At 41.9% G+C, this 21,856-nt stretch overlaps 1 pseudogene; it reads left to right on the plus strand.

The window, feature by feature from the left end:
• The first annotated feature begins 3,116 nt into the window (after nt 1-3,116).
• The window catches only part of LOC148777039 (uncharacterized), a 78,248-nt pseudogene continuing 59,508 nt past the window's right edge, over nt 3,117-21,856 (plus strand).

The raw sequence follows: 21,856 nt of genomic DNA on the forward strand, positions 1-21,856 counted from the left end.
GGAGATGAGCCAGTATTTATTGACCCAGTATTTATTGAACGCTTACTATGTGCCAGATACTGTCCTCATTAGAATCTCATTACAACTCTATGTAGAAATAGAATTATTTCTATGTAGAAATTATTTCTACATAGAAATATGGATTATTATTCTTCATATTACAGATTAGGAGACTGAGGCTTAAAGAAGCTAAGAAATTTCCTTAAAGTCACACAGTTGATCAGTGAAGGAGCCAAATTTGCATCCATAACTGCCTGGCCCCAGATCCCACATTCTTTACTTCAAAATTGAACTGCTTGGTCCTCTTTTCTTTGCTAGTGTGAAATACAGAGAAATATCCACTGACCAATAAATATGTATCTGAAAAAATATGTTTTTTTTAATTGCCTCCAACACATACACACACCCTTCTAAAGAAAATGGGATCTAGTAATGGAAGGTCCTTTTATTAGTTGAGGCTGGTGATGGATTTGATAGAAAAATTTGAGAGAAATAGCACTATATGCTACAGTGAAATTTCTCTTCGTGGTAAAAGGTTGGGGAATTTAGAGGCCAGCGAATGATCTGGAAGGAAAGATAAGCCAGGAAGACCGAGTACTGCAAATAAGAAATGGAGGGAAAAAAGGATTCCTTCCAACCCTTCTCTTATTCTCCCTTGTTTTCCAGCCCTCCTTGGGAAGACCTCAGGGATGAAGAATATCTAAGCAGCAGTGATGGCCATTACTGCCGTGGACCAAACATCTCCTCCTCTACCTCCCAGACACACACAGTCACATTTTCCTTTAAAGTTAAGGGTACCACGTGACTGACTTCAGTCAACGGAATGTGAGCAGAAGAGAGGAGAAGAAATACATGTTACTTATGGGCCTTGTATTCTTCCCCTTGCTGAGGTGATCATGGAACCACATATCAAGATAGAAACTCTATCAGTCTCTCTCCCTGAGGAAGCACACCAAGCAGAATCTCCCTGTAGATCTATTTTGGGTATTTAATGTGAGTGAGAAATAAATTTTGGCTGTGCTAAGACACTGAGATGCAGAGACTGTTTGTTACTGCAACATCACTTAACTTTTATTGACTATTTCAGGTTTGTTCACTGTGGTTAAACTCTCTGTCATCTCTCCTGTGAGGCTCTCAGTTAATCCAACATTGATCACTGATACGTTGTTGTGAGGGGATTCCTTTGAGGAAGCTCCAGAAAGATGTAGGATCTGTTGATATCTGGGTTTCATATATAGTTTGTATGCTTATCTACTTTTGCCAGTGATTTCAATTTGACAGTTTTTCCTTTTCCACCTACTGTAATGTATAGGTCATTTTGTTCAACAGGTTATCTAAACATTTGAGGATTTTGGGGGATACTGTATTACTTATGAAGAGAAACTGCTGTTGAATCTAATCTGTTTGGTAGAAAAGAGAACAAGATAAAATTATATATGAAAATCCAACAATTTGCCATAATCACCAAAAGGAACTTAAGTAAGAATTATTATCATTTTTGAAGGACTTCAATTTCACAACTTACAGAATTATTTCCTTTTAATTTTACATTTTGACTCTCCCCTGCTCATTTAATAATACCATTTTACATAAGTTTCTTCACATTTATCATTTAATTCACTCCCGTAGGTAATTCCCCTTTGAGATGGCTGAAAATTGAAAGTGTTAGTTGCTCAGTTGTGTCTGACTCTTTGCAACCCCATGAACTGTAGACCACCAGGCTCCCCTGTCCATGGAATTCTCCTGGCAAGAATACTAGAGTGGGTTGCCATTTCCTTCTCCAGGGGATCTTCCGGACCCAGGGATCAAACATGGATCTCCTGCATTGCGAGTAGATTCTTTACCATTTGAACCACCAGGGAAGCCCCTGAAGTAGCTGAGACAACTGTTTTTAAACATTATTTCTGTATTCATTTTCTCATATACTTCATCCAACAAATCGATGAGGTAAGCAATGCATCTTTTATTACTTCATTTGACAGATGGGAGCGCTAAGTCTAAGAGAGACCATGTGTCTTGTATGTGGCAACAAAGTAGTGAAGAAAAACCTAAAAACTAAATCTCATGGCTCAGAGCAAAAAAACAGGAAGACCTAGATTGCCATTTTTAAAAAAATTATCCTCCACTTGAGAAAAGACTGAAAAGGAACAGGGAAAATGAAATGAGTTGTGTAAAAGGGCTGTGATTATGGGTAAGTGCTTATTGTTTAAAACATTTTCTTTAATGTTTTTATAACTGTGGTTTAAATATGAATGAATAAAAATCAGAAAAGGGAAATAGAAAACTTGATGAAGTTTCATGGAAAGTGGTCTTGTCTTCTGTGTTCCTAAGAGGGAAGGGACTGATTTCAGCTCAAATATTTCTGGAGTTCAAGATCCAGCCCTTGGTTAATTTTATGCTTATAAATTTGTCAATTCTGAGAAAAAATCAATAACTAATATTTATTGAACACTTACTACACCTTAGGCACCAGACTAGGTGTTTTACATGGATTATTTTATTGTGTCCTTTGCAACTATCTGATGAGTTACATAGGGTTATTAGTTCTATTTTACAGCGAGGACACTGAGTCTCAAGAAACTTGCTCACAACTACATGTCTAGAACACTGTAAGACATGGACTGCAACCCAGTCAGCTTGACATCAGTGTTTATGTTCATAATCACTGTGCTACATAGTCTCTAAGCTATTCTATTTGTCATCGGAGGGGAAGCCTGAAGACATAAAGCTCACATTTTCTCAGAATATAGATTTGTGCTTTCCTTCTTATATCTAGTTACATGACTTTCTTCTCACATCTATTTAGTTTTTTTTCATGCTTGGGATGAAGAGTAAGTATCATCTCTAACACCACTCCCTATTGATTAGCAGTATCTCTCTGGAGTGTGGTATTGACAAAGATTCTAAGACTATAAGAAAAATTGCCATGATTGGATTTGCAATGTCTGCCATGGGCACCGAAGAGGGAAGGGTCGACCAAGTGCAAGCAATTTGACAGCCAGCATCTGAAGGTGGTAAAAAGAAGCATTTGGATAGCAAAGCTAGGACCCAAATCATTCAAGGGCAACAGAAGTGATTCTGACTCTAAACCAATCAAAAGTGAATAGGGAGAAACCATGAGTCCCAGGTGAGTGATAGGAGCCTGGCCCATAATGGGACGTTATTACTCCTACCTCTCGGGCTTCCCTGGTGGCTCAGAGGTTAAAGTGTCTGCCTCCAATGTGGAAGACCTAGGTTCGATCCCTGGGTCGGGAAGATCCCCTGGAGAAGGAAATGATAACCCACTCCAGTATCCTTGCCTGGAAAATCCCATGGACGGAGAAGCCTGGTAGGCTACAGTCCACGGGGTCGCAAAGAGTTGGACACGACTGAGCTACTTCACTTCACTCTCAATAGTAGAATCTTGTTCTTTTTCTCTGTTGTGCTTACTTATTTATTTGACAAATACCATATGCCAAACAGTATTCTACCAACGAAGGAAAATGTCTAAAACAACATGGACGTAAGCTCTGCTCTCCTGTAGCTTATATTCTAGTGGGAATAAAAGCAATAAACTGGTAAAGCAGCAAAAATATTTCATATAATAATTCAGTATTAAGTGCCATGAAACAGTCAAGCAAATAAGGAGATCTAGCCATGGGGTGGGGTGCAGGGTGAGAGGAGAAGACTTAGGTAGGCATTAATGAGGGGAGGGTCTGGCTATCCAGTTGTCAACTTCACAATGACACTAGTACATTGGTGCCTTCAGGCTCTCAGCTGCAATAAAGTATGTGTTAACATGCACAGCTTAGCACACAAGACATCTTGGTTCCTACATCCTCTCCCTTCTGCTATGTGGACTTTGACTCATTTTCTATAGCCATATTCTTTGTGCTTCTCAGTAAATCTCTCCTTTGTGGATTTTCTTGTGTAGTTTTCAAATTTCCACAATGTTTTAATCTATGTATTGGATCATTAAAATTGTCTTTTCCTATGCTGTTTCCCCCTCTTAGAGTATATTTCCCACTTCTTTAGCTCACGAATATGACTCATTCTCAAGATCTAGGTTGAGTTAACCCAAATCCACCCAAGTGGAGTTAGGTATCTCTTTCTGAGGTCATCATGATCCTGTGCAGACCATTTTTGGGATGTTCCAGTGTCCCAAACCTCTGGGACACCAGCCTTCTGACTCCAAAGCTTTTCAACTTCAGCTTCATCTAGCCCAGAATTAGTGATGTATGGGTCTTGTTGAAGGTTCCTTTGTAGCCCTAGTCCTAATTCAAAGCTTGATACATGCCAGGAACTCAACAGCTATAATACAGAGGAGATCATGGCTGGAGAGATGGGTCTGTGGGCCTGACACATGCTGTATTCTTGACCCTTCACAGATCACTTACACTCTCTGAAATAGTTTTCTCATCAATTTAAGGTAAAATAAAAACTCATTTCAAAGGATGATTAAAAGAATTAAAGGAGATGACTCATATAAAACATTCTGTAAAATATCTAACAAAAACTTAGCCCTCATTTACTGCATATAAATAATAGCAATTAAGTTCAAAGTTGAATAATTAATAGTTGTGATAGCAGTAGTATAACAGATAGATAATGAAATATGGATGAATGGATGGACAAGTAGATGCTTCTGCTTTTGTGGTTACTTACATCAGTACTTGACTTGGAATGACTATGATGTCCTGAATTCCTTTAGCCTGGCTTCGTGTTCTTCTTGGTTATAGACTACCTAACATTCCTTCTGTCTCTAGCCTTTGCCTTTAGTACCTTTTGCAGGATTTAAAGACTGTCTTCTTAATCCACCACTGTTCACCGTGGATTAACATCCAGAGATTCATCAAATAGAAGACTGACATCTGCATTATTATATACAGTTGTGTTAATTTTACTCCTTCATTCACCTTCTCCTTTTTTCATCTACTCACCAATAACTAGTCATTTATGTAGCATTTAATGCTTCATAAATGTTATGAGGCTTTACATAGCCCTAACTGAGAGGGATATGGTAAAAAGAGTTTATTTGGTATTTTAAATCTAATTTCTCAACATTATCCTTTTGTTTCACCCCAGTGGTTTGCATATTTAGGTTCAGCACCCGGAGTTTTGCCAAGCAAATTGTTATTGATGTGTGGAGTTAAAAAGGCAGGAACAAGAGGTTTCTTACTGTGCTAACTGGTAACTCTACGTGCCTTAAAATAAATCATGCCTGGAACTGCCAAGCCATCTTGGTGTTCTGCTTGCTGATCTGTGAAGACGTTTAGACCTTTTCCTGAGTGTGTCTTGATTCCCAGTCTGCTGGCTGCAGAACCCTCCTGGCTCATGGGCAGAGGGATGAACAGCAGCAAGATGGCCTCTGCCTTCAACATCTCTGACAGTCTCCTTCCTGGTTGGAAGGTCCATCTGTGGCAGGGGCTGATGTTGGGTATAGGGCTGGTCATCAAAGCCCTGAACACTGAGGCACAGGCCAAGGAACATAGGAAGAAGTCAAGCCTGACTCCACAGCCCTTGATATCCTTCCTGATTCCAGAGCAGAAGGTTAAATCAGGAAAGAGGTCAAGCACAAGGAAGCACAGAGATGTCAATGGACAGACATACCCACCTACACATGCACATTAATGCTGCCATTAAGGTCATGTCATGCTTTCAACAATATATAACATGGGGCAACAGTGGAGAAACAGACATAGAGAATAGACTTACGGACATGGGGAGAGGGGAGGAGAGGGTGAGATGCATGGAGAGAGTAACATGGAAACTCACATTACCATCTGTAAAATAGATAGCCAATGGGAATTTGCTATATGGCTAAGGAAACTCAAACAGGGGCTCTGTATCAACCTAGAGGGGTGGGATGAGGAGGGAGGTTCAAAAGGGAGGGGATATATGTATACCTATGACTGATTCATGTTGAGGTTTGACAGAAAACAGCAAAATTCTATAAAGCAATTATCCTTCAATAAAAAATAATTAATAAAAAATAAATAATTTTTAAAAATAAAAAATCAAAAAAATATATAACATGGTGGAATGTACCTGACGTAGTGTCAAGAGAAAAAGTAAAGATAAGAAGCATATGTACAACCTTATATGTGGATACATGTATATGTAAATGATTAGAAAAAGTGACTGGAAGAAAACAAAAATAATAATTGTGTATTGGTTGTATCACATGTAAATGTTAAGACATTTTCACTTCAGATATCTTCTTTGTGTTATCTTTTTATATTTTCCAAATTTATACCATGTTCTAATCTCATTTTTTAAGTTATTGTCATTTAAGGCAAAGTGGTAAGACAAGAGATAGAATCAGAGAGGATGAGAGGCAGAATATTTTAGGCAAGTTTCAGGGGACAGAAACCCAATTCAAACTGACTTGGAAAAAAAAAGTGTACTGAGTTACCACTAGGCAGAACCCCAGGTTTAGGATCCAAGAACTCCAGCAACGTCCTAGGGGCCCATGTATCCTCCTCCTCCCCTCTTCCCTCCCCTTCCTCTCTGTCTCCCCCTCCCCTTCCTCTCTCCTTTTCTTCCCCTTCTCCCTCTCCTCTTCCTCCTTCTCCTCTCCTCCCCCTCTGCCTCCTTCTCTTCCTTCTCCCGATCTTCTGTCAATAGCACTAGAGGCTGCAGAGTGAAATGGTTGAGAGCACAGGCTCAGGAGCCAGGCTGTCTGGGCTCAAATTGTGCCTTCCCCACGCAGGAACTTTTTAAACCTGGATTAATTTAACCACTAAATATCACAGTTTTCTCATCTGTGGAATAGGGATGATAATAATAGCAACAACCATTATAATAATGACCATAAATATAAGCTCTATGAAGGTTAAATGAGTTAATATATGTAAAGCATTTAGATTAGTTCTTGGCATATGGCTGGATTTCATTAAATGTTATCTATCACCACCACTGCCACCACTGTTATCACTTTCCTTTGTTGACTACATTTTGAAGATAAGATCTCATCAATGACAAAATGGCTACCAGTTGCCATACACCTACATCCTTTGAGCTTAGCATCCTTGAAAGAAAGAGGATTTCTATTTGTCTATGTTCAATTATCAACCTCGTGTGTGTGCTCAGTCACTTCATTTGTGTCTAACTCTTTGCAACCACAGAGACTGTAGCCCATCAGACTCCTCTGTCCATGGGATTTCCCAGGCAAGTATACTGGAGTGGGTTGCCATTTCCATCTCCAGGGGATCCTCCCCACCAAGAGAACAAACCAAATTCTCCTGCATCGGCAGGTGAATTCTTTATCACTGAGCCAGCTGGGAAGCCTCTCTGCTGCTGCTGCTGCTAAGTCGCTTCAGTCGTGGCCGACTCTGTGCGACCCCATAGACGGCAGCCGACCAGGCTCCGCTGTCCCTGGGATTCTCCAGGCAAGAACACTGGAGTGGGTTGCCACTTCCTTCTCCAATGTGTAAAAGTGAAAAGTGAAAGTGAAGTCGCTCAGTCGTCTCCGACTAGTAGCGACCCCATGGACTGCAGCCCACCAGGCTCCTCTGTCCATGCGATTTTCTAGGCAAGAGTACTGGAGTGGCTTGCCATTGCCTTCTCCGGGGAAGCCTCTCAGGTGGCTCTAAATGACTTGGTCTGGTTCCAGGCCCAAACACAAGCCTGTCACTAGGCCCAGGAGGTCAGGGTAAGGTAGATTGGTCAGTCTGGGTCACAGGTGTTTCCTATTGTGGGGCTGAAACACTGTAATTGACAACCCCACCAGGGCCTCGGAGAATGAAAGAGATCGCCCAGAGGAAAAAAGACTGTGAATAGGCAATCAAAAAATTATTGCTATTAAAGAGGGACTTTCTTGAATTGAGTCTTCTAAACCTCTTGCTATTCAGTCATAGAAACCAGTGATTAAATCCTTAGGGTATGGCCTCAAATTGGATTCCATAGGGCCACAACTTGCAGTGGAAAAGTGGGCTCTATTCCAGATGGATGATAAAATGTAGGCTGGAGTGGAATGAACAAATATGTGAAATACTACCCTTTCCACCCTATGCTTAATAGACAGGTGGGCACGTGGCATCTAGACACCTGAAAACTATACCTCATCAGAGTTAAGGTGTTACAGGTTAGAGTGAGGGGGACCAGTTAGAAACCATAGCTGTCATCCAGACAAGAGATTTTGGTGTCCTGAACCAAAGGGAATGGAGAGATATGAGAAGATGGGAGTAAGCTCAACAGGACTTAGGAGAAGGCTAAGAGGAGAGAGAGAGGAGTCCAAATGGTGCCCATAGTTTCCTCTCTAAATGAATATCATTTAATGAGATGGAAATACATGGAGAAGAATATGTTGGAGACGGAGAAGATGGAGGTGAGATGAAGACAGGAAAGCCATTTCCTACCAAGGGGTATCACATGTCCTTTTCCTAGAAGACTGTGATGGCAGCACTGACCAAAAACTGTTAAATGATCCCTGGCAATTTCTCCATGTTGACATAGAAGATTGAAGACAACTGTTTTGTAAGCAAAACATATACATTCTGACTTTAAGATCACCAGGTATTTCTTAAAGTTCATTTGCATGCTGGTGAGTTAGTGAACAAAACCCTGAGCCACACAATACATTTGCAATATTTTCAAACTCAGAAGAAAATCTGCAGTTTTTCAGTAATCAACATGATCAGCTCAAACAAATAATTTGTCATGAAGTAATCTGTGTAAATTACTATAGTGAGAATATTTTCTATCATCTGCATGGTTTTATGGAAAGAATTTCGTCTATTATTTAATCCCTTGGGGTTCAGGGAATTGTTTTACAGTGATATAATACAGCAGAAGCCGGGTTTATTTACAGGACTTGTTAGAAGTGATTTTGTGTTCTCTCTCCTTGGCTTTGAGGCTAAAATAAAGGATGCACAGAGCCAGTCCAGACATTCTTGAGAAAACTGGAGGAAAAGGGAATCAAGCATAGATATCATTCACATTCTTAAGACCTTTTAAGATTCATGTGCTAATTTTAAAGATGGGCATTGGAAAAACAAAAGCACAAAAACATATATAACATTGCTGTTCAGTCGCCAAGCCGTATCTGACTCTTTGCAACCCCATGGACTGCAGCATGCCAGGCACCCCTGTCCTTCACTATCCCCTGGAGTTTGCTCAGATTCATGTCCATTGGTTCAGTGATGCTACTTAACTGTCTCATTATCTGCCACCCCCTTCTCCTGTTGCCTTCAATCTTTCCTAATATTTTACATTGGTGAGTCTTAATTCTTTTGGGTTTTAGGTACCTTTGAGAATCTTATGAAACTATGGAAACTATGCCCAGAAGAATCCACATGCATGTGGATACATGTCACATGCAATGTAGCAAGAACTCAGGGAATGCTTTAAGCCCATCTATGGACTCTAGGTTAAGGACACTTACTGTGTCCATAAGGACACTACTACTGTCCATGAATTTTCGTGACCACTCATCTTCATTGTTCTTCACTTTAATTATCAGTATGAGGACAACGAATAGATGAACACCGTGGTGCGTGTACTAGTGTATATAGCACACATTTCTTGATTGTCCAAAGATTAATATGCAGTCTGATAACCTAAATTATCAGAACTCAACTGAGAACCCAAAAGGAAGCAAGGTACAAAACTACAGGAAGACCATGTACTAAAACTGAAGCACTTCCCTCTAAAAGAGTTACTCTGGTGCCATACAGAATTTTGTTTTTCACAAAATTCTAATAAGTTCAGCTATATGCTCTCCTGCTGCTGCTGCTGCTAAGTCACTTCAGTCGTGTCCGACTCTGTGTGACCCCATAGACGGCAGCCCACCAGGCTCCCCCATCCCTGGGGTTCTCCGGCAAGAACACTGGAGTGGGTTGCCATTTCCTTCTCCAATGTGTGAAAGTGAAGTCGCTCAGTCATGTCAGACTCGTAGCGACCCCATGGACTGCAGCCTACCAGGCTCCTCTGTCCATGGGATTTTCTAGGCAAGAGTACTGGAGTGGCTCGCCATTGCCTTCTCCAATATGCTCTCCTAGCCACCAGCAAATCAGACAATGGAAATTGGGCTGCTATAGATAGGCATACTGATCACCTCAAGAACTCAGTTTATTGAGAAACTGACAACAAGGAAAGAGGGGAAAAAAATTCTCAATGAATTGTCAAGGGCACACTTTACACCTGCCTTTAGGCTAGGTGCTATGGATAGAAAGACGAGTAATTTCAGGTTGATTTAGGAATTGGGGATTGGTGAGAATGAAAAAAATAATCTCAGTGTAACATGGTAAATATTTCAGTAAAAATATGTAAAAGTTGCTAATTTGAGAACAAAAGAAGAAATATCAGGCGCTCCCTTTGGAGCCTAGGAAGACTTTACTCTTCAAGGATGAGTCAGAGTTGACCAGGTAGTTATAGGAATGAATGAATTTCAGATCAAGACACAGAGTTGAGTTTGGTCAGATGAGTGATAGGTGGGTGAAAACAGGCAGAGTTGGCTGAGCAGCTGTGAGGGGCAGAGGTAAGGGGCAGATGCACATAGGTGAGTATAGATGTGAAGTTTGGATGGGAAGGAGTGAATTAGTATCAGGAATGGAGGGAGCCCTGCTGACAAGAGACCAGGGTCATTGTATAGCAGTCCTTCAGTTCCGTTCAGTTCAGTTCAGTTGCTCATTCGTGTCCGACTCTTTGCAACCCCATGAATCACAGCACGCCAGGCCTCCCTGTCCATCACCAACTCCCGGAGTTCACTCAAACTCATGTCCATTGAGTCGGTGATGCCATTCAGCCATCTCATTCTCCATTGTCCCCTTCTCCTCCCGCCCCCAATCCCTCCCAGCATCAGAGTCTTTTCCAGTGAGTCAACTCATCGCATGAGGTGGCCAAAGTATTGGAGTTTCAGCTTTAGCATCAGTCCTTCCAATGAACACTTAGGACTGATCTCCTTTAGAATGGACTGGTTGGATCTCCTTGCAGCCCAAGGGACTCTCAAGAGTCTTCTCCAACACCACAGTTCAAAAGCGTCAATTCTTCGGCGATCAGCTTTCTTCACAGTCCAACTCTCACATCCATACATGACCACTGGAAAAACCATAGCCTTGACTAGACGGACTTTGTTTGGCAAAGTAATGTCTCTGCTTTTTAGTATACTATCTAGGTTGGTCATTCTCTGTCGTTTCCTTCTCCTCCCACCCCCGATCCTTCCCAGCATCAGAGTCTTTTCCAGTGAGTCAACTCATCACATGAGGTGGCCAAAGCATTGGAGTTTCAGCTTTAGCACCAAGTTGGTGATGGACAGGGAGGCCTGTCGTGCTGTGATTCATGGGGTTGCAAACAGTCAGACACAACTGGGCGACTGAATTGAACTGAACTGAGGTTGGTCATAACTTTCCTTCCAAGGAGTCAGTGTCTTTTAATTTCATGGCTGCAATCAGCATCTGCAGTGATTTTGGAGCCCAAAAAAATAAAGTCTGACACTGTTTCCACTGTTTTTCCATCTATTTCCCATGAAGTGATGGGACCAGATGCCTTGATCTTCGTTTTCTGAATGTTGAGCTTTAAGCCAACCTTTTCACTCTCCTCTTTCACTCTCATCAAGAGACTTTTTAGTTCCTCTTCACTTTCTGCCATAAGGGTGGTGTCATCTGCATATCTGAGGTTATTGATATTTCTCCCAGCAATCTTGATTCCAGCTTGTGCTTCTTCCAGCCCAGCGTTCCTCATGATGTACTCTGCATATAAGTTAAATAAGCAGGGTGACAATATACAACCTTGACATATGACATACTCCTTTCCCTATTTGGAACCAGTCTGTTGTTCCATACTAAATAAAGGGATTTGGACTTTTCTCAATAGGCAGTAAAGAGCCAGTAGAGGGTTTTCTCACAAGATAGGACCTTGAAGGAATCAGATTTATGAAAAATAACTCCAGAAGCAATTTGGAGGATCAACTAGAGCTAGCATTGATGGGACTGGCAAGGCAAGCAGTTGGGAAACTATTACAATGGTCTGATTGTAAGATGAGGAGGACATGAAGCAAGGCAGTGTTGACAAAGATAAATAGAAGCATGTGTGCACACAGGCGTGCATATGCTCAAGAGGAAGAGAGAAAGAAAGAGAAGGAGAAACATTATTTGTGTGTGTGTGTTGTATACATGTGTTGATAAGAACTAAGACCTTCAAGCCTTGGCAAGGTGTTGAGAAAGAGGAAGGAAGAGGAAGAAACTCAGTAATTTCACTGTATATATAATCTCAATATTTATATCCTGTCGCAATCTCACATATTTGGATCTTTGTTAGTTTAGAAGACATGGTTATTTGAGTGGCACAATCTCAAGTTTGCCTTTGAAATATCTATGAAGATTGTGGTTACCAAATGCCAAACCATAGACTTTCCATATTAGAATTCCTTGGGGTCTTCATTGAAAACATATTCCTGGGAACTTCCACAGATATGACAAATCACTTGGGGTGGGAGCACAGGGAATTCACATTTTTAACTAGCTGGTTAAGTGACTCTGCTGGGAAGCTGTGACTGGGAACAACCCCTGTTAAACTTAACTTTCAGTCAACTTGAAGAAGGGTATATAAATATTCTGAAGAGTAAATCTCTCATGCAACATTCAAGAATGCATACACTACCAATATTTTCAGTACACAAAAAGATATATTTGATAGCACGTTTGGGGGGGGCCTCATCTCAAAGTAACTGCATATGCTTTAGACTAACTCATTGCATTTCTTTCTGTGTATTCCTTAATTAAGTCTCTTCAGTAATTTACCCTTAGCCTAAAGCTTTGATAAATATCAATGAGTTAACAGGCCAAGCTAAAGCTAAGCAGTCTGCAGAAAATCATGTCAAAGGTCCTATTTTTTCCTCTCTCTTTACCGCCCACCCTAGGTGAGCTCATCCAGTCCTGTTGCTTAAATAGCATCTATGTGCCGATGACTCACAAATTTCTATCTCCATCGTGAGCCTATCATCTGCACTTTAGGGTCATATATCCGACTGTCTCCTTGTCATCTCTAGTTGGCATCTCATACGAATCTCAATTTTAAGAATGCTGAAAAGTACTGAACTCTTAAATCATTCCACCTAACCTTTTCCTCTCCAATCTTCTCAACCTCAGCAAATGGTACCACCATTTACCCAGTCACTCTAGCCAAAATCCTAGGGGAGACCAGTCTTGATCCCTCCCTCTTCCTAACCACCCCCTTCCACATTTATTTCTAAATCCTGTGACTCTTACTCCACAAATGTATTCCAAATCTGCCCGTGACTCTTCACCTCTACTTCTATGACCTTGATCCCAGCCACCACCATCTTCGGCTTTATTTAACAGGAACTCCTCCAAGCCACTCTTACCACTGGAGTCAGAGGATTCTTAAGGAGGGCTCTATATTACAGAACCTCATGCCTTTGCTAAAGATCCTGCAGTGGTGTTTCAGTGCACTCAGAATCATATCCAAATCCCTTTCCAGGGTTTCCTTTCTTTTCCATCTCATCCAGGCCCTGTCTCCTTCCAATCAAATGGACTTTCCTCCAGGTCCTTGAACACACCTGACTCCTCCCCATTGCAAGGTCATCACTCCTGCTCTTCCCAATGTATTCAATTCCTGAAAGGCTCCTCCTCCAACCTGAGTTAAATCTCTTTTCCAAGAGGTTTGCTCTGCTCAGCTAAGATTCAACACACATTTTCTGTAAGGGGCCAGACAGGAAATATATTAAGGCATGCAGGCCCTCAACTCTGTTTTTGTAGCAAAAGCATCCATAGATAATATATAAATGAGACGTGTGACTGTGTTTCAATAAAACTTCATTTACAAAAATAGGCAACATGCAGATTTGGCCTCTCAGCTGTAGTTTGCTGATCCCTGACCTAAACCAAAGTGTGACTTGTCTGTTATTCCTTTTCAGGGTTTCTCATGAGTCCTAAACATGTGCCCACTGCCTGTCTCTCTCACTAGTTTCTTAACTCCATGAGGGTAGAGAGCTCACTCTTATATATTCCCATCAAATACACAGTTCCTGGTAGAATGTTTGCTGCAGTGAGGCCTCAGTAAATACTGGTTGGATAAAGAAAGAAAAGGACAATTGAGGAAGGAAGAGAGAATTTCTCTTTGAAGTCCAAGCACATTTTGTAGAAAGGCAGCAGCTATCACTGGCCCATACTTTTTAGCTCCTCTTTCTCAACAGAGTTCTTGAATGAATCACTTATTCATTTATCACTCTGTTCATTCCACCATTTGTTTAGTGATGCAGTGTTAACTAATATCCAAAATATTAGTAATGGCAAAATGGCAGGCTGAGGGTTCTTTCCAGATCTCTGATCCTAGAAGCCTTCTTTCTGGTTTTTCTGCGGGGAGGCCAGTGCAAGATTTAAGCTTTGTGAAGCAAAATTGAGAGGCTGAAGTGATTAGTAAAAAAAAAAGCCAGGAGAGACACCTCTCAGCCAATAGGTAGCCCTGCCTTCTCTGCCTGACTCATTACCCTGAAACAGCCCTCAACGTCACTCTTCACTATTTCTCCACTTGGACAGATGAAATGCAAATAATTGGGTACACTGAAAGCTTAGCACCAACAATACTTTGAAAGAGGTGCCTCCCTGAGGGTTGTGTGTCCTACTCCTCCCCCCCTATCCCTTCCCCATCTTCCATCCTCCTCCAGGCTGACTGGAACACCAGAGGGAAAGCTGAGAGCTGGGCAGTATTAAAGATCATCAACTAAAGAGCTCTTCACCAGTCAGGATTTCGTTTAATAGACAGCAAGAGTATTCCTGCTGGCTCCCGTTAAGTTTCACTAAAACTGTGCCTAATTAAAATCTTCAATTTAATTACGCTCGTCTGCATTACAAATTTTGATTAAATTGCTTCAATGTGGTGCAAGGAGAGATGTTCCTTCACATGCAGAGTGAACCCATCCTGAGGCTAGCTAGCTTCTGTGTCCAAAAATCTCTTGGGATCCCCATGTCTAATCCGGATTGCCTTGACCCTCCCCAATCTTGAGATGTGGTGAATCACCTATGGCTCAGGGAATTGGCAACTGTTGCTTTGCCCACATCTGCAAGAGCTGTCTTGGAGCCACACAGAAGCTGACAGCTGTCTTCCCCCACTCACCTCCCCCTTCCCAGGCTCCCTTCCTCCCCTGCTTTTGAAATACCCACATCTCGGGAAAAAATCGCACCCAATCTGTCAGAGAAATATGCTGCGGGACTGAAGTTCTGGCAATCTGTTTCACTCTCAGCTTGTTAATGGCCCTACAGAGAACTTTAGAGTCCTCGATTCAGAGTCCCAAAGTAAACAGAGCCCTGGTCACCCAGGCCAAGGCATTCTCCCCCTCCTTCCACTCATGGACAAAAGCACTGCCAAGACTCAGTTTCCCAACACTTCTTTCTCCCTTCCAGGGCCCTTCACTCCAGCCTGTAAAGTCCAAAGACCTGATGTCACCCAGGCAACTTCCTCCACCTTATACCCACTGAGCAACCAGACCTTTCCTGATGGTCTCACCCTCAACAAAATATCCCCACATGAGGTCCCAATCCCTCCTCTAAGGTTTCTCCTGTTAACTGACTAGCCAAACTGATGATCAAATTTCAGCCAAAACAACAAAAGCAGCAGCAACAACAACAACAAAAAAAAAGTGTGAAAAGAATGCTCCCTACAGCTTAAGCCAAAGTGCGAGCTTCCTTCCATGTGAGTGTGCCTGGGATAATTTGTTCCTATGTGAAGCCACAGGCTAAATGCTCCTTGTCATCCTGTAGAGTAAGTTTTACTCAGAAATAATTTAAACTCTGATTTGTATATTGCAGAGTAAACTGGAAAATTCACACAATGTATTAAGACAGAAGAGGAGACTTGAAAGGTAAGCCTGCTGGGGGCTGGCCCCAGGCCCCTTGAGTCTCACTCAGTTTCCTTCATCTTGGTCAAAGAAGCACATGTAGTCCTGGTGATGTATTCATCACCATGTTAACATGTGTCCCTCACTGGGAACTCTGACACAAGAAGACTTTTATTTTAAGTGTGACCGTCCCCCCTGTGAGAGATGGCTCAATCTACTTCTTCCGCATCCACTCCCTTCAGCTCCACTCTGAAATAATCAACTGCATGATGGGACAGTTTCACTTGAATGGCCTGCCATGGCCTTGAAATGAACTTGTCTACCATTCTACACCAGTACCATCAAACCTGCTATCCTTTGTCATTAAAGGGGTCCCACTTTCACCAGGCACTGTGTTGGAAAACATAGCACATATCCTCAACATTATTCATCAAATAAGTAAATAAATAATTAAGAGTTGCTTTTGTGTTGTTGTTTCAAAACCACCCCATAATAAATCCTTGCTGCTGCTGCTAAGGCACGTCAGTCGTGTCCGACTCTGTGCAACCCCATAGACGGCAGCCTACAAGGCTCTGCCGTCCCTGGGATTCTCCAGGCAAGAACAGTGGAGTGGGTTGCCATTTCCTTCTCCAATGCATGAAAGTGAAAAGTGAAAGTGAAGTCGCTCAGTCATGTCTGACCCATAGCGACCCCATGGACTGCAGCCTACCAGGCTCCTCTGTCCATGGGATTTTCCAGGCAAGAGTACTGGAGTGGGTTGCCATTGCCTTCTCCTAATAAATCCTAAGCAAGAGAGTTCCAGAAAACCATCTATTTCTGCTTCATTGACTATGCCAAAGCCTTTGACTGTGTGGATCACAATAAACTGTGGAACATTCTGAAAGATATGGGAATACCAGACCACCTGACCTGCCTCTTGAGAAACCTGTATGCAGGTCAGGAAGCAACAGTCAGAACTGTACATGGAACAACAGACTGGTTCCAAATAGGAAAAGGAGTACGTCAAGGCCGTATATTGTCACCTTGCTTATTTAATTATATGCAGAGTATATCATGAGGAACGCTGGGTTGGAAGAAGCACAAGCTGGAATCAAGATTGCTGGGAGAAATATCAATAACCTCAGATATGCAGATGACACTACCCTTATGGCAGAAAGTGAAGAGGAACTCAAAAGCCTCTTGATGAAAGTGAAAGAGGAGAGTGAAACGGTTAGCTTGAAGCTCAACATTCAGAAAACAAAGATCATGGCATCTGGTCCCATCAATTCATGGGAAATAGATGGAGAAACAGTGGAAACAGTGTCAGACTTTATTTTTCTTGGCTCCAAAATCACTGCAGATGCTGATTGCAGCCATGAAATTAAAAGACGCTTACTCCTTGGAAGGAAAGTTATGACCAACCTAGATAGCATATTAAAAAGCAGAGACATTCCTTTGCCAACCAAGATCCGTCTAGTCAAGGCTATGGTTTTTCCCGTGGTCATGTATGGATGTGAGAGTTGGACTGTGAAGAAAGCTGAACTCCGAAGAATTGATGCTTTTGAACTGTGGTGCTGGAGAAGACTCTTGAGAGTCCCTTGTACTGCAAGGAGATCCAACCAGTCCATTCTAAAGGAGATCAATCCTGGGTGTTCATTAGAAGGACTGATGCTAAAGCTGAAACTCCAATACTTTGGTCACCTCATGCGACGAGTTGACTCACTGGAAAAGACTCTGATGCTGGGAAAGGTTGGGGGCGGGAGGAGAAGGGGACGACAGAAATGAGATGGCTGGATGGCATCACCGACTCTGTGGACATGAGTTTGAGTGAACTCCGGGAGTTGGTGATGGACAGGGAGGCCTGGCGTGCTGTGATTCATGGGGCCGCAGAGAGTCAGACACGACTGAGCAACTGAACTGAACTGAACTGAACTGAATAAATCCTTACCTGTTCTTTAATGAGTAAATTGACTTGATTTTAGTGTTTCTTTCTTTAAAGCAAATATGCCTCTGGTTACTGATTCTATATGAGCATGCACTCTATAATAGTTTAAGACAAGATGTTTCAACCTAACTTAATAATCCTCTTTTCCCCAAGCAAGTTCAGTTCAGTTCAGTTCAGTCGCTCAGTCATGTGCGACTCTTTGCAACCCTATGAATCACAGCACGCCAGGCCTCCCTGTCCATCACCAACTCCCAGAGTTCACTCAAACTCATGTCCACAGAGTCGGTGATGCCATCCAGCCATCTCATTCTCTGTCATCCCCGTCTCCTCCCACCCCCAATCCCTCCCAGCATCAAAGTCTTTTCCAGTGAGTCAACTCTTCACATGAGGTGGCCAAAGTCTTGGAGTTTCAGCTTTAGCATCAGTCCTTCTAATGAACACCCAGGATTAATTTCCTTTAGTTGGATCTCCTTGCAGTCCAAGGGACTCTTAAGAGTCTTCCTGACCTGCATACAGGTTTCTCAAGAGGCAGGTCAGGTGGTCTGGTATTCCCATCTCTTTCAGAATGTTCCACAGTTTATTGTGATCCACACAGTCAAAGGCTTTGGCATAGTCAATAAAGCAGAAATAGATGCTTTTCTGGAACTCTCTTGCTTTTTCCATGATCCAGCGGATGTTGACAATTTGATCTCTGCCTCCTCTGCCTTTTCTAAAACCAGCTTGAACATCTGCTGACGCCTGGCTTGGAGAATTTTAAGCATCACTTTACTAGCGTGTGAGATGAGTGCAATTGTGCGGTAGTTTGAGCATTCTTTGGCATTGCCTTTCTTTGGGTTTGGAATGAAAACTGACTTTTTCCAGTCCTGTGGCCACTGCTGAGTTTTCCAAATTTGATAGTATATTGAATGCAGCACTTTCACAGCATCATCTTTTAGGATTTGAAATAGCTCAACTGGAATTCCATCACCTCCACTAGCTTTGTTCGTAGTGATGCTTCCTAAGGCCCACTTGATTTCACATTCCAGGATGTCTGGCTCTAGGTCAGTGATCACACCATCCTGATTATCTGGATCATGAAGATCTCTTTTGTACAGTTCTTCTGTGTATTCTTGCCACCTTTTCTTAATATCTTCTGCTTCTGTTAGGTCCATACCATTTCTGTCCTTTCTTGAGCCCATCTTTGCATGAAATGTTCCTTTGTCATCTCTAATTTTCTTGAAGAGATCTCTAGTCTTTCCTATTCTATTGTTTTCCTTTATTTCTTTGCATTGATCACTGAGGAAAGCTTTCTTATCTCTCCTTGCTATTCTTAGGAACTCTGCATTCAAATGGCTATATCTTTCCTTTTCTCCTTTGCTTTTCACTTCCCTTTTTTTTCACAGCTATTCGTAAGGACTCCTCAGACAGCCATTTTGCTTTTATGCATCTCTTTTTCTTGGGGATGGTCTTGATTCCTGTCTCCTGTACAATGTCACGAACCTCTGTCCATAGTTTATCAGGCACTCTCTCTATCAGATCTAGTCCCTTAAATCTATTTGTCACTTCCAGTGTATAATCATAAGGGATTTGATTTAGGTCATACCTGAATGATCTAGTGCTTTTCTCCACTTTCTTCAATTTCAGTCTGAATTTGGCAATAAGGATTTCATGATCTGAGCCACAGTCAGCTCCTGGTCTTGTTTTGGCTGACTGTATAGAGCTTCTCCATCTTTGGCTGCAAAGAATATAATCAATCTAATTTCAGTGTCGACCATCTGGTGATATCCATGTGTAGAGTGTTCTCTTGTGTTGTTGGAAGAGGGTAGCCAGCACATTGTAGGGCTCAACAAATGTTAAGTATTAATAGAAATAATACTAAATAAAAATTTATCACAACGTGGTAAAAGATGTCAGTGGATGGTATGCAATTAGCTGCCAAGCAAACAAGAACAGAAAGCTAAGAAAGACAGAGAGACAGCTGAGAGGTCAGGAGGGAGCAGTCCCTCCCACCCTGACAGTGTTGTAAGACACAGCATCCAAGGAGATTTAGGAAGGTACTCAGGAGACTTTGAGGCCTGCTTGTGGCCAGACAGACCAGCTTCCCTAGAGCTTGTGGTTTATGCTTCTTTGGCAAGATGATGCTAATTTGAGAGCAGAGTCCAGTGGAAAAGTAGACTCGCACTAGGGTAGTGGCAGGTGTGGCATGAAGCCAGAGGCCTGAAATGAAAAGCACAAAAGGCATTATGGAGGAGGCATTCAAGTATTTACAGAGTGTATTAATTATAACAACACCTTAATGGCTAAAACATTTATTGAGAGCTTGCTCTGAGCTGAGTAGTATTTAAGTGCTGTACAGCAATTACCTGTTTAATCCCTATCACAGTCTGGAAAGGGACCTTTTATTTTTCTAATTTGATAGATGTGAACTGGACCCCCGAAAGGGTAACTAATCTGTGCAAGGTTGCACAGCTAGAAAGTGGTAGAGTTAGGGTCTGAATCCAAAGCCTGAGTATTTCATCCTCAAATCTTTCTTCCTCTTACTTAAATGTCTGCATTTTTATTTCATTTTTCTTTTTCCTCTGACAATGCTTCAACTTCACACTCAGCAAACTCTTTGAAGGTAGAGGTAGGGTCTCAGAGTTCCTAAAATTCTTCTCAATGACCCACCCAATGCCTTCTAATGTAAATATGTAATAAATGTGATTGATTTATTGATAGAAATATTTGTTAGTCACCACACTGAGAAAATCACTGTAGCAAAGAGGGGAAACCTGTCTAGAAAGGATCACTCAATACTATCTGGTGAAGTCAGTGTACTATCAATAGGCTATATGTAATAGTTTCTCCTGGCCCACTCAGCACTGCTGTTTCTATTGCCTGGCACTCTCTTTTCTTACCTCCACCCTTTTCCTGGTTTATTTCCTCTAAGAAATACTTAACAATCGTCTATAGGCGTTAGCACAGATGCCTTTTTCTCCAGGAAGCCTTCCCTGATTCCCTCAAAATTTGGGTTAGACGCTCCCACAAAATCCTATACTCCTCCCACCAGAACACTTATCCCATTGTCTTATAATGATCTAGTTCACTCTTCAGTCTTTCCCAAGTAAATCATAAGCTTGTTGAGAATAAGGTTGTCCTCAGCAGCTAGCCAGAGAAAGCAATGGCAACCCACTCCAGTACTCTTGCCTGGAAAATCCCATGGGTGGAGGAGCCTGGTAGGCTGCAGTCCATGGGGTTGCGAAGTGTCAGACATGACTGAGCGACTTCGCTTTCACTTTTCACTTTCATGCCTTGGAGAAGGAAATGGCAACCCACTCCAGTTCTTGCCTGGAGAATCCCAGGGACGGGGGAGCCTGGTGGGCTTCCGTCTATGGGGTCACACGGAGTCGGACACGACTGAAGCGACTTAGCAGCAGCAGCAGTACCTAGCACATGGTATATATTTTTGAATATATATATATTCTGTATACATATATATACTGAGTGTACTATATACTTATTGGTATACCACGGAAAAAAGTGATGGAGATAAACTAGAAAAGATAAACGAGTTTACTTTCCTTATCTACAAGATAGCCCCAGTTACCCAGGCTTTATGATTTGGGGCAAGTTCTATACCCTCTCAAAATTTAGGTAAGGAAGTGGTGAACTACTCTACTTCCCTCATGGGATTGTTGTGAAGATTTGTTAGGATGTAAAACAGAACAGTACCTGGCACATAGTATCTGCCCAGTAAGTGTCAGATGCTGTTATTATTTTATAGCATCAGCTGGTATTTGAGAGTGAGATTTTCCATTTTTACTCATACAGAGTAACTCTGCCCAAACACTTTAATGTCATTGGTAAATTATTATGCAGTTAACATATACAAGTAATACTGCCAGTAATACATGCAATTAATTAAATGTATGGAGATGTTGACATCTTGGGAGCAAAGTCAGATTGATTGGCAAACCCTAGCTAATCCAACTGACCACGAGTGTGGTCTAACTAGCTGCGTGAAGCAGGCAGGTTTTGGCTGGACCAGAGGATTCATCAAAAGTTTCAGATCCCTGGCTCAGCAACAGTTCTCACTCCTCAGCACCTTTCCAATTCAGTTCACACAGCTGAAAATTAAAACAAGCTAACAAGAGCCATAAAATTTTGATACCAACAAAATGTTCTTAAATTTTACTCAG

Source organism: Moschus berezovskii, chromosome 8 (assembly GCF_049115385.1).
Source record: "Moschus berezovskii isolate FMDL1 chromosome 8, NW_MosBer_1.0, whole genome shotgun sequence".
Lineage (NCBI taxonomy): Eukaryota > Metazoa > Chordata > Mammalia > Artiodactyla > Moschidae > Moschus > Moschus berezovskii.